Source organism: Azolla caroliniana, unplaced genomic scaffold (genome assembly GCF_043228905.1).
Source record: "Azolla caroliniana isolate FFs.n. ecotype wild unplaced genomic scaffold, voAzoCaro1.0.p SCAF_27, whole genome shotgun sequence".
Taxonomy (NCBI): Eukaryota; Viridiplantae; Streptophyta; class Polypodiopsida; order Salviniales; family Salviniaceae; genus Azolla; species Azolla caroliniana.
The window spans coordinates 410,914-421,373 of NW_028230462.1; the positions used below are offsets into that span (position 1 = coordinate 410,914).

The 10,460-nt window shown below is 49.2% G+C and overlaps 1 long non-coding RNA gene, 3 other non-coding genes and 1 pseudogene across 4 annotated transcripts; all 5 read left to right on the forward strand.

Annotated features, from left to right (window-relative positions):
- The first annotated feature begins 37 nt into the window (after window positions 1–37).
- Window positions 38–2,156, forward strand: LOC147849668 (uncharacterized). Its single transcript, XR_015531758.1, has 2 exons — window positions 38–667; window positions 1,152–2,156. It is a non-coding gene; the product is annotated as an uncharacterized LOC147849668 (long non-coding RNA).
- A 1,291-nt stretch (window positions 2,157–3,447) lies between these two features.
- LOC147849669 (18S ribosomal RNA) lies at window positions 3,448–5,268 on the forward strand (annotated as a pseudogene).
- Window positions 5,269–5,912: 644 nt separating this feature from the next.
- TRNAP-UGG (transfer RNA proline (anticodon UGG)) lies at window positions 5,913–5,986 on the forward strand. Its single transcript has one exon. It is a non-coding gene; the product is annotated as a tRNA-Pro (tRNA).
- A 1,741-nt stretch (window positions 5,987–7,727) lies between these two features.
- On the forward strand, window positions 7,728–7,800 carry TRNAN-GUU (transfer RNA asparagine (anticodon GUU)). Its single transcript has one exon. It is a non-coding gene; the product is annotated as a tRNA-Asn (tRNA).
- Window positions 7,801–8,967: 1,167 nt separating this feature from the next.
- On the forward strand, window positions 8,968–9,050 carry TRNAY-GUA (transfer RNA tyrosine (anticodon GUA)). The gene has a single exon. It is a non-coding gene; the product is annotated as a tRNA-Tyr (tRNA).
- Window positions 9,051–10,460: the final 1,410 nt, after the last annotated feature.

Genomic DNA, 10,460 nt, shown 5'->3' on the forward strand with positions numbered 1-10,460 from the left:
AAAAGAAAAGTGCTGCTTTGCTTTGCTTTGCTGGATTCGCAGATTATGGCCAGAAGATGATATTGCCTTCTTGCATGATCCTTCTGAATTTTACCAACGGAATTTCGAAATTCCAGCATTCAATTCTTTCCGCAATCTGAGCCGCATTAAAGATTATCGTATAATAATCCATGAATATTCAGGCCTTCTTGAAAGTTCAAAAGAAGAACTTTGGTTTGGTAGCCATTTATATTACACTTTTTACTTAATAACCACCTGCGAATTGATGACATCCTTGTGAGGTTGGTAGCGATCGAAGGCTAAGTACCAGCTGTATTTGCACTTTCCCTGCTTGCTTGCTTGCTTGCTTGCTTGCTTGCTTGCTGTTCGGCGCCCGCCGCTTTTGTCGTTAGCACTCTTTTGTTCATTAATCAAGCGTTTCGTTCCGTCCGGGCATCTTTGTAAGACGTGAAACACCCGATCCCATTCCGACCTCGATATGTGAAAAGCGTTTTCTGCCATATGTACTGATAATTTTCGGGAGACGTGGTTCGACAGCCCGGACCCTTTCAAATCGTATATGCGATTGCCTAAAGGTCAGATGCGAATCTGATATCAGCCAGAAACAATGAAAAGGCGTACGACAACGCAAAAAAGCAAGCTATGGATGTGAAGACAGATTAGAACGGTAAACACACAATACCAATGATGCGTAAATCCCTGGCTGGCATGCATTATCGGAAAATCTGTTCCTCAACTCTTACGCTCGAGAGAGCTAGGGAACTTGTCAGGGAAATCTAAAGTGTTTAGTTAAACGAGACGCTAAGAAAGGAGGAAGGACGAAGCCCTTCTTGCTTGCTTGCTTGCTTGCTTGCTTGCTTGCTTGCTGCGGATTGTACAAACTTCGTATCGCACAGCACGGAAAGAGAACTCAAGAGCGTAAAGGAAAAAACAGAGGATGCAGGGTCATTTGGTAGACGTTTTCGTCGAAACAATGAATCCTCTGTCCAAGTACTCGACCAATTCTTTCCGCGCTTCTTCCGCATTTTACAAACGTCCGAAGATTATTGTATAATAATCTATGCGGGCTTCTTTTTGTCTCGGTTTTAAGCAGTCACAGGTTGAGTGGCGATCGCAGAACACTCATTAAGATTTTGTACGGTGTTCGGTAGGTTCAACTCCTACTGCATCGAAAAGAATGCATTGGATGGATGCCTGGGCATTGAGAGGGAAGGACGCTTCCAAAGGCGAAAGGCCATGGGGAGATACCGTCTGTGATCCATGGGTTTCCAATCGGGAAACCGTATCCAAGCTTGCCGGGCATGCCGTGTGCTGCGGCTCTGCCTCGGACTTGAGAAACTTAGCGAACTGAAACATCATTGTAGCTAAAGGAAAGGAAATCAACTGAGACTCCGTTAGTAGCGGCGAGCGAAAGCGGATTAGGCAAAGAAAAGGGAAGGGGCCCCAGCCCAGAAGGGCCGCTTTCCCTGGCCCCGTGCGGGGGAGAACTTGCAGTAGAGGGAAGGGTGGGAACCCTTCCTCAAGGAATTCTGAAAAGGTTGGAAGATCTGGCCAAAGAAGGTGATAGCCCCGTAGATCTTTCCTGGCAAGTTTGATTACCATTACAAAACGCGGATACCGTGTTTGAATAATGATCGCTTTACGTGACTAAGGGGGACCACCCCCGCGCCTAAGTATTCCTCAATGACCGATAGCGTACCACAAGTACCGTGAGGGAAAAGTGAAAAGACCCCGCCGTATGCCGGGAGTGCAATAGAAAACCTGAAATCCGATGCAAACTATCAGTCGGAAGAGCGAAGCTGAGAAAATGCGGCAAAGCCACTAATGTTCGATGGAACGCATACGCGAAGCTGAGAAAGCGCTGTAGCTTTCGGAGGCAAAGCCACTAATGTTCGCATACGCGAACCCTTGAGCGAAGCTTCGCGTTGTCGGCTCTCGCTTTAGCACTTTCCACCCTAACGGCGTACCTTTTGCATAATGGGTCAGCGAGTGAATGGGAACAGCGGCTTAAGCCATTAGGTGTAGGCGCAACGAGGTTGAATCTTCGGCGTTGTTTCTATTTGACCCGAAACCGATTGATCTAGCCACGAGCAGGTTGAATCGAGCTCTCCACAGAGGCCTTGGAGGACCGAACTCACGTATGTGGCAAAATACGGGGATGACTCGTGGCTAGGGGTGAATCAAAGAGCTACGACTCCGCCGTTCCTTTGTTGAAGTCCGAAGGACCACAAGAAGAGGGAAAAGGAGTCCTCCTCTGGCCTTTCGCCCCACAAGCGTGCGAACGCTTTTTCAATAACTGGCTCATAACGGTGAAACCAGCTTACCCTTTGAGAGTAATGGCCACACCGTGGGAAGTCGTGAAAGCTTCTCTCCCTTTATTGCGGTCGAGTGCCCCAGCAAGCAAGCAAGCAAGCAAGCAAGCACGCCCTCAACGACGAGGAATAAAGCGGGTCAGGCCCCAAGATGAAAGCAGGTCAAGTTTGGTAGGCGGTTAGCTAACGCCAACCCGGGTTCAGCAAGCAAGCAAGCAAGCAAGAATGCGCCAGGATAGGTGCCCCGGGACCAACACTTAAACAGTCCAGGGTCCCACCACCAAAAGGTCTTGTTCCCACTGTCCTCGTTGCTTTATCTCGTATTCCAGAACCACCTTGTTCTTAGGGAATCTCTCTCGTAGCTACGAGCTAGCTCATTGACCCCGTAACGACTGATTCGAAAGATGAGAGCATGATTGTTAATGCCAACACGCCGGTTCTCACTCCCTTCGGCCGAATCCATCTCGAACCAAAGGTTGGTTCTCCGGCCATATGCACCAGTGTATCGAGAGCTGCTGCTTTTCAGCGAAGAAAAAAACTAAACTTTAGACGGGCTTCGTGATGTTTATGCTTTTTCATTGGAGCATCTATGAACATGTGAACACTGCTGCTGGCCCGACTGAAATTCACTTACGTAACCTTCTAGCCGAGGTCAATTTTGTCACTGAGATTGTTGTTCTAGCTAGGCCTTCTTGCTCTCTGGAGCCAAGTGAAGCGCAGTGATCATTGGAATGCAAGGCCATGAACATGACGTAAGGGAAGGCCGAATCCATCTCGAACCAAAGGTTGGTTCTCCGGCCATATGCACCGGTTCATCGTAACCGTTCGAGAGCGAAAAAAAAAACTAAACGCAGAAGCTAGACAATTGCGTAGCGGCCCAACAAGAAAAGAAAAGAAGCGGATTGACGTGGCCGCAGTCATTCGACCTCCCCATGCTATCTGAGTGGATGCACCTCACCCTTCCACTGGCTATGCGGGGACTGGACCAATGTGATCTCGCCTTGACGTTGGCGGTCCGGCTTATGGAGAAGAGACCAACTGTGGTGTGGCCTTCTCCAACCAAGAGTCACACCAAAATTCAAATATTGCACATGAATTCATCAACCTGCCTCGTATGGCAGAAATTGACCAAAAAACCGAGTTTGATCCTGGCTCAGAATGAACGCTAGCGATATGCTTAACACATGCAAGTCGAACGTTGTTTTCGTCTATAGAACAGTTGAAGACAAAGTGGCGAACGGGTGCGTAACGCGTGGGAATCTGCCAAACAGTTTGGGCCGAATCCCAAAGAAACGAAAGCAGCTTTGCTGCTTGCTTGCTTGCTTGCTTGCTTGCTTGCTGCTTTTCGATAAAGCTAAAAAGCGCTGTTTGATGAGCCTGCGTAGTATTAGGTAGTTGGTTGGGTAAAGGCTGACCAAGCCGCAGATGCTTAGCTGATCTTTTCGGACGATCAGCCACACTGGGACTGAGACACGGCCCAGACTCCGTAGGGAGGCAGCAGTGGGGAATATCGGACAATGGGCGAAAGCCCGATCCAGCAATATCGCGTGAGTGAGTGAAAAACGTCGCGTTAGCGAGGAAGGGCAATGCCGCTTGTAAAGCTCTTTCGTCGAGTACGCGATTATGACAAGACTCGAAGAAGAAGCCCCGGCTAACTCCGTGCCAGCAGCCGCGGTAAGACGGGGGGGGCAAGTGTTATTCGGAATGACTGGGCGTAAAGGGCACGTAGGCAGTGAATCAGGTTGAAAGTCAAAGGCGCCAGCTCAACTGGCGGAATGCTTTCAAAACCAATTTACTCGAGTGGGACAGAGGGGAGTGGAATTTCGTGTGTAGGGATAAAATCCGGAGATATACGAAGGAACGCCGAAGTAGCGAAGGCAGCTTTCTGGGTCTCTACTGACGCTGAGGTGCGAAAGCTTGGGGAGCAAACAGGATTAGATACCCTGGTAGTCCATGCCGTAAACGATGAGTGTTCGTCCTTGGTCCGCGGATCGGGGGCCCAGCTAACGCGTTAAACACTCCGCCTGGGGAGTACGGTCGCAAGACTGAAACTCAAAGGAATTGACGGGGGCCTGCACAAGCGGTGGAGCATGTGGTTTAATTCGATACAACGCGCAAAACCTTACCAGCCCTTGACATATGAACACTTGACGTATGAACACTTGACATATGAACCGGTGTGCTTGTCCTTAACGGGATGAAACGAAAATTCATACAGGTGCTGCATGGCTGTCGTCAGCTCGTGTCGTGAGACGTTTTTGGTTAACTCCTATAACGAGCGAAACCCTCGTTTTGTGTTGCTAAGATATGCTGCTCCCAGAGGATCAATGTCATCATTCACCCTCGGCAAGCAGGAACATAGAACATGGGCTGGCTTCCGACGAACTTGAGGTTCCGACGAGCGAGCCGGTGGTAAGTGAGCCGCTTCATCGGTACCTGCCCATGAATCTGTGTTCAGTCAGCGGTTAGCCAGGATTGATGACACTCCCTCTGTGCCGATGTTGCACTCACAAGAGACTGCCCGTAGTTCTACTATGGAGGAAGGTGAGGATGACGTCAAGTCCGCATGGCCCTTATGGGCTGGGCTACACACGTGCTACAATGGCAATTACAATAGGAAGCAGGGCCGTAAGGCGGAGCGAATCCAGAAAGATTGCCTCAGTTCGGATTGTTCTCTGCAACTCGAGAACATGAAGTTGGAATCGCTAGTAATCGCGGATCAGCATGCCGCGGTGAATATGTACTCGGGCCCCGTACACACCGCCCGTCACACCCTGGGAATTGGTTTCGCCCGAAGCATCGACCAGAGATCACCCATTACTAAAGTGTTCCATGCCTAGTTGAGTGTGGCCCATTTTGGTATTGGTGGTCTTCTTGGCGCATATCACGGTTGGGTCAGTGACTGGGGTGAAGTCGTAACATGGTAGTCGTAGGGGAACCTGTGGCTGGAGGGAATCTCAAAGGGAAGCGCCAGCGTCCTTTCGTTAACTGTACTGACTTGATGAAGTTAATTCCAAGTTGGGTAAATGCCGGCCCGGCCCGGCCCGGCCCGGCCCGGCCGGATGAAGCGCTATGCGCGAGGAGGAAGCGCTTCTTCATGAAGCGCATGAAGGGATTGAAACCGTAGACCAATCGCGGATGAAGCGGTTAACAGTTGAGCTACCAGCGCGGGAAGGGAAAATGTACGGTTAGTATCATATACATTCTTTGACTTTCGAGCCGCCTCATGACCTGTGAGACGTTAACTATTCAAAGACCCCAGCTGCTTGCTGCTTTCTTCGAGATTTCATGAACCTCGCTAAAGCCTAAAGCAGCAAGCAAGCAAGCAAGCAAGCAAGCAAGCATTGGAGTTCGAAAAACGTATAGATCGAAAGACGACGACAAAGCGAAGGCCTTCATTGCATTGCTGCGACTTGCTTGCTGCAAGGACATAAGACTTTCTTTCTAGGCCCTTTTCCCTTCCCGAGATTGAGTGATGAGAGATCGGGTGCCAACCAAGCGGCTTAGGCGCTAATCGATAGCTTACGCCGGCCCTCAACCATTACTGCTGGGGATGGCCCACGCAGCAAGCAAGCAAGCAAGCAAGCAAGCAAGCAAGCACGAGGTGTAGCGCAGTCTGGTAGCGCATCTGTTTTGGGTACAGAGGGCCATAGGTTCGAATCCTGTCACCTCGATTATTGCCGTGTACTGGGCGGGTAACCTTTCGCTCCGTCCTTTTTCCACGTCTTTCTCTGCGCTTCTTGCGGCTTCTTGTGGCATAACTCTGTCCACGGATCAAACAAGCATTGTAACCTGCCTGCCTGAAACTTCTCTGAAGACATGACCTTCTGAGTCATCTAGGCATTCATTTTGAAACCCGGAAATTTCGTATATAGAGTTGTGAAGACTATGCCTCCTATAGATAGTAGGAAATGGTTAACCCGAAGGTCCTAGGATTGAGAGGAGGTACTACAGATCGTAGTGCTTTAACCTCTTGCCATAAGCATCTGGCTGGGTGTAGAGTTGATTCAAGCACGTCTTCATCAGGTTTTCAAAGCCAAGTCCCTTTCGTCTAGTGGTTAGGACATCGTCTTTTCATGTCGAAGAAACGGGTTCGATTCCCGTAAGGGATAACTTTCTTGCTTGCTTGCTTGCTTGCTTGCTTGCTTGCTTGGGGAGGCTAGCAAAAGGTCCCTAGCCTCTTCGTTAGAGGGTTGAGCAAGAGGTCCACAGGACCCCAAGGTCCCGTAGTCCCCACGATGAGTGAGGGCTGGTTTCTCGTGGTTCAGAATGTAAACATCCCCCGCTGAACCCACCGCATCGTCTCATGTGGGTGTCTTAACACTTTCTGAATTGCCGACGACAAGACAATCTGTTCGTTGATCGAAGTCTTGAGCGATTGGGGGGTTCAGTTGAAATTTTGCTTGCCGGCTGACTGACGTTCTCAACAACCAACCAACGATGGGCCAACGAACGAACGAGACCATATGCACCGCGGCATTCCCCTTCCCCGCGCGCGAGCCTTTTCATCCGGATGAACAAATTCGTCACTCAACGGCGGGCGGTCAATTCGCGTAGTTTTTATTTTGTGCACAATCTAACTCTTGTGACCGAAAGCGTGCTCATGTCAACGAGACAAGTGCGCCGGAAGAGTCACTGGAGGAGTAGCGAAGGTGCGTGCCGGAGATCCCCCTTCGACTGATGAGAGCGAATCAAACTCTGACGAGCAAGCAAGCAAGCAAGCAAGCAAGCAAGCAAACCTAGGACTTGTAAGGGACGAGAGGGGAGACTTCACATGGAGCGCCCAGGCTTACCGCCTAGAAGCCGGTTCATTATATCAGACCCGCTTCATCGGTTCCCCACAGCATATCAAAATCCTCATCGCCGGTCGACCCGCCAATCTCTTCTCTTGAGGAGAAAAAAAGGCAAGATAAACCCTCGAAAAGGAATGCAGATCCGCTTTCATCGAGTTAACCTTTCAGAAAGAGATCGGCGCTCGTCCCTTCAGTCGCAAACCGAAGCCCGCTTCACCATAGATGGTGTGAAAAAGATCGATATATCGGTCATGTAATGACCTTGACCGCTACGCTTGATTAGATACATATTTTCTGCTGAGATAGATGCTGGGATAAAGCGCAAAGCTCTTTCTCAGCTTCCGCTCCTACTCGTGCTTGCTGGGAAAGCGGCGGGCGCCATGTTATTTGGTTGGTGAGAGGCGCTTCTTCCGCCGGCTACAGACAGAAAGATTTCGGTACTGGCCCCCTATAGTATAGTCTGGTAAGGAAATTTAGTATATAGACGCGCCATTCGTTTAGCCAGCTTCCAGTCTCTATTCACTTTGAACTCTTCACAACTCCATCACCCTCTTATAGAGATAGGGAAAAAAGGGGGTTGCAGGGCTGGCTTCATTCGGGTCAATAATACACCCGTTCTCGTTTCGGATTAGCTCAGTCGGTAGAGCAGTGGACTGTTAATCCATGGGTCGCAAGTTCGAGTCTTGCATCCGGAGAAAGTAACTGAAACAAACATGAGAATTGATCGACTAGAGCTTTTAAATAGGCCCGCATGAAATGAACCGGCGATAATCAAAAAAAGCCAGTCATATAGGATAAATGGTAAGTAGATTGAATGGCAGGTATTGGTGAAAAGCCAGCCGAAGAAACGACGAAGAGTTGCTTGCTCCGCTTCTTCCGTTCCGCATGAGCCGGGTATTGGTGCTTTTATAAGACGTGATGACCTTATCGATACCACAAGGATCTGGGCATGGCACCTACGAGACGACGACAAAGATGCCCGACGGACGAAGATTCTCAATGGGATTGTTGACCAAGTGTCTCTCTCGAGAACAACAACGGTCCGCCATTTCTCAGGGATCCCCCGAACCACAGCTCGCGAATGGTAACATAGGATAGTAACGGCCAATCAATTTACATTGCTTTGTGCTCTGTTCGGCTTTTTCATTGATTTGAAGGAGAATTCGCGGGCGGTTTAGTTTACTTTAATCAATTAACCTGCTTCCGAGTCCAGTTCAATTATATGAACTTCCCTTCAATAAGTATACCCGAACTCAATGATCGAGAATACATGTATGTTATGCCTCGTAACAGATACGATACCACCTTCTTTACGCCTTTTTCCTTCTTTCTAAAGTGTCTTTGTTCGCAGTGTGGCGTCTTTTCTGTGTCGGCATATTCTGAGAGAGGATCCTAAGCGCATCTTTCTAACCCGCCCGAAATGGGTAAGGAAAGAAAAGGTGGGGGTTCCTAGAACAAATCCAGTGGGGACAGGGCCTGTAGCTCAGAGGATTAGAGCACGTGGCTACGAACCACGGTGTCGGGGGTTCAAATCCCTCCTCGCCCACAATAATAATAATAGGGAGAACGAGAAGTCACCTTTCGCTTCGTGACGATTCTATCGAGAAGGACCGAAGCCTTGCTCTCGAGGCAATTATTTCAAAGACTTCGAGCGAGTGTTAAGCTGCTTGCTATTTCGCCATGACATTTCTTAGAAGCTCCGAGCATAGGTGTACCGACGGCATTCAACATGGCCTCTATTTGTTTGATTCCTTGAACCTCTACTTGTTCGATTAGTCTATTGGAAGGGGTTAGGACGTGTAGATTAATCGATTTCTCTCTTCCCAATCGCTCAGAAAGTCAGTCAAAGCTTACTTTGAACGGGGAGAGTGGCCGAGTGGTTAAAAGCGACAGACTGTAAATCTGTTGAAGGTTTTCTACGCAGGTTCAAATCCTGCCTCTCCCACCCAATAGGTTAGGTCTGAAAAAGATTTACGCTTTCACTGTTGTTAATGGATAGCGAAACGTATATCTGATGCTTTGCCTAGGCTAGAGAACTCCGCTCGTACCCTCCTCTTCCATGGAAATGAAACGAATTGACCTTTCCACCAACCATTTTCTCCCTCAAACCAACTTTCCTAAGGAGGGCGCCACTTCGGTTCGGAGGGCTGCTTGCTTTTGGGCAAGCAACTTTGGTCGTCTTTCGGTATAGTGAATACACCCCTCTGTCCGACCCGATTAACCCTGCAAACATATTCGTGGGATAGGAGGACCCAGAAAGGGCGGGCGTCCGAGCCGGGGATATTAGGGAATGAATCTATCCGTGTGTCCACGGCATACAACCGCAACTAAAGCGAAAAGCAGCAGGCGGGAAAAAAGGGGGCGGACCCCCACCCCGAAGTGAAGAGATTCAATGAGACCACTCGAATACATAGACAACGTGCCATTTCATGAGTGACTAGGAAAAGCAGAGAAAGGTATAAGAAGAGGAAACTAATCGACGAGAAACTAATAGCTAGTAGCAACGATTTCTCAGGATCCATTGGTTTATATAGAATCCATCTTTTAGGCGTATCGAAATACATTATTTTCACCAGGCGTATATAATAAAATGGAGTGACCCCCAGTGTCCCAGGGTACCTAGTCCCCCTAGAACCGCGGGAGACAGTCGCCCATCATACGGCTCACCCACTCAACTTGCTTCGGATGTTAGTTCTGAATCGTTCAGGTTCAGATAACTCCGCACGCATGAACCGCCGTTGGCTTTACGAACGAAGGAGCGGAGCAAGAAAGCTATAGCGCTTTCTCAGCCAGCGATGCCCACTTCAACAGCAGATTGGTCCTTATTCTCGAGGACTTATTTTCCTCCCCCATCCGCAGGGTCTTCGGCTCTCCCCTTTCATTCGGGGGGAGCGGGAGGGATACCGAGGGAAGGGGCGAGCCTGCTTATCCTCCCCTGTTTGATCTCCTTCAGACCACCTGCGGCCCTGTTCAAAAAGCTATGCATCCAAAGATTCACAAGGATCGAATCCCCTGTCTGAACTCTGTCAGACGCATCCAATGGATCCAACAAAAGGGGGTTAAGCAGAGTGAATACGTAGAGTCTAATTCACCAAGGCTTTTACTATTTAGGCCCCTTCCCGGCTACCGGATCACTCAGTGCTTTCCCCTAAATGAAACCAAGACAAAGGGGTTCCTTTTAGGTAGGCGGGTACTATGGACCTTCTGCCGTCCATCGCAGAGCCCGCTATGGGAAGAGCGCAGTAAATAATCAGGAGAGGAACATTTCTATACAATTGGTAGAAAAAGAAACAGATACGTATAGATAGATGGATGTATCTATATCTATCTACCTATATATAGCAACGCCGCTTTC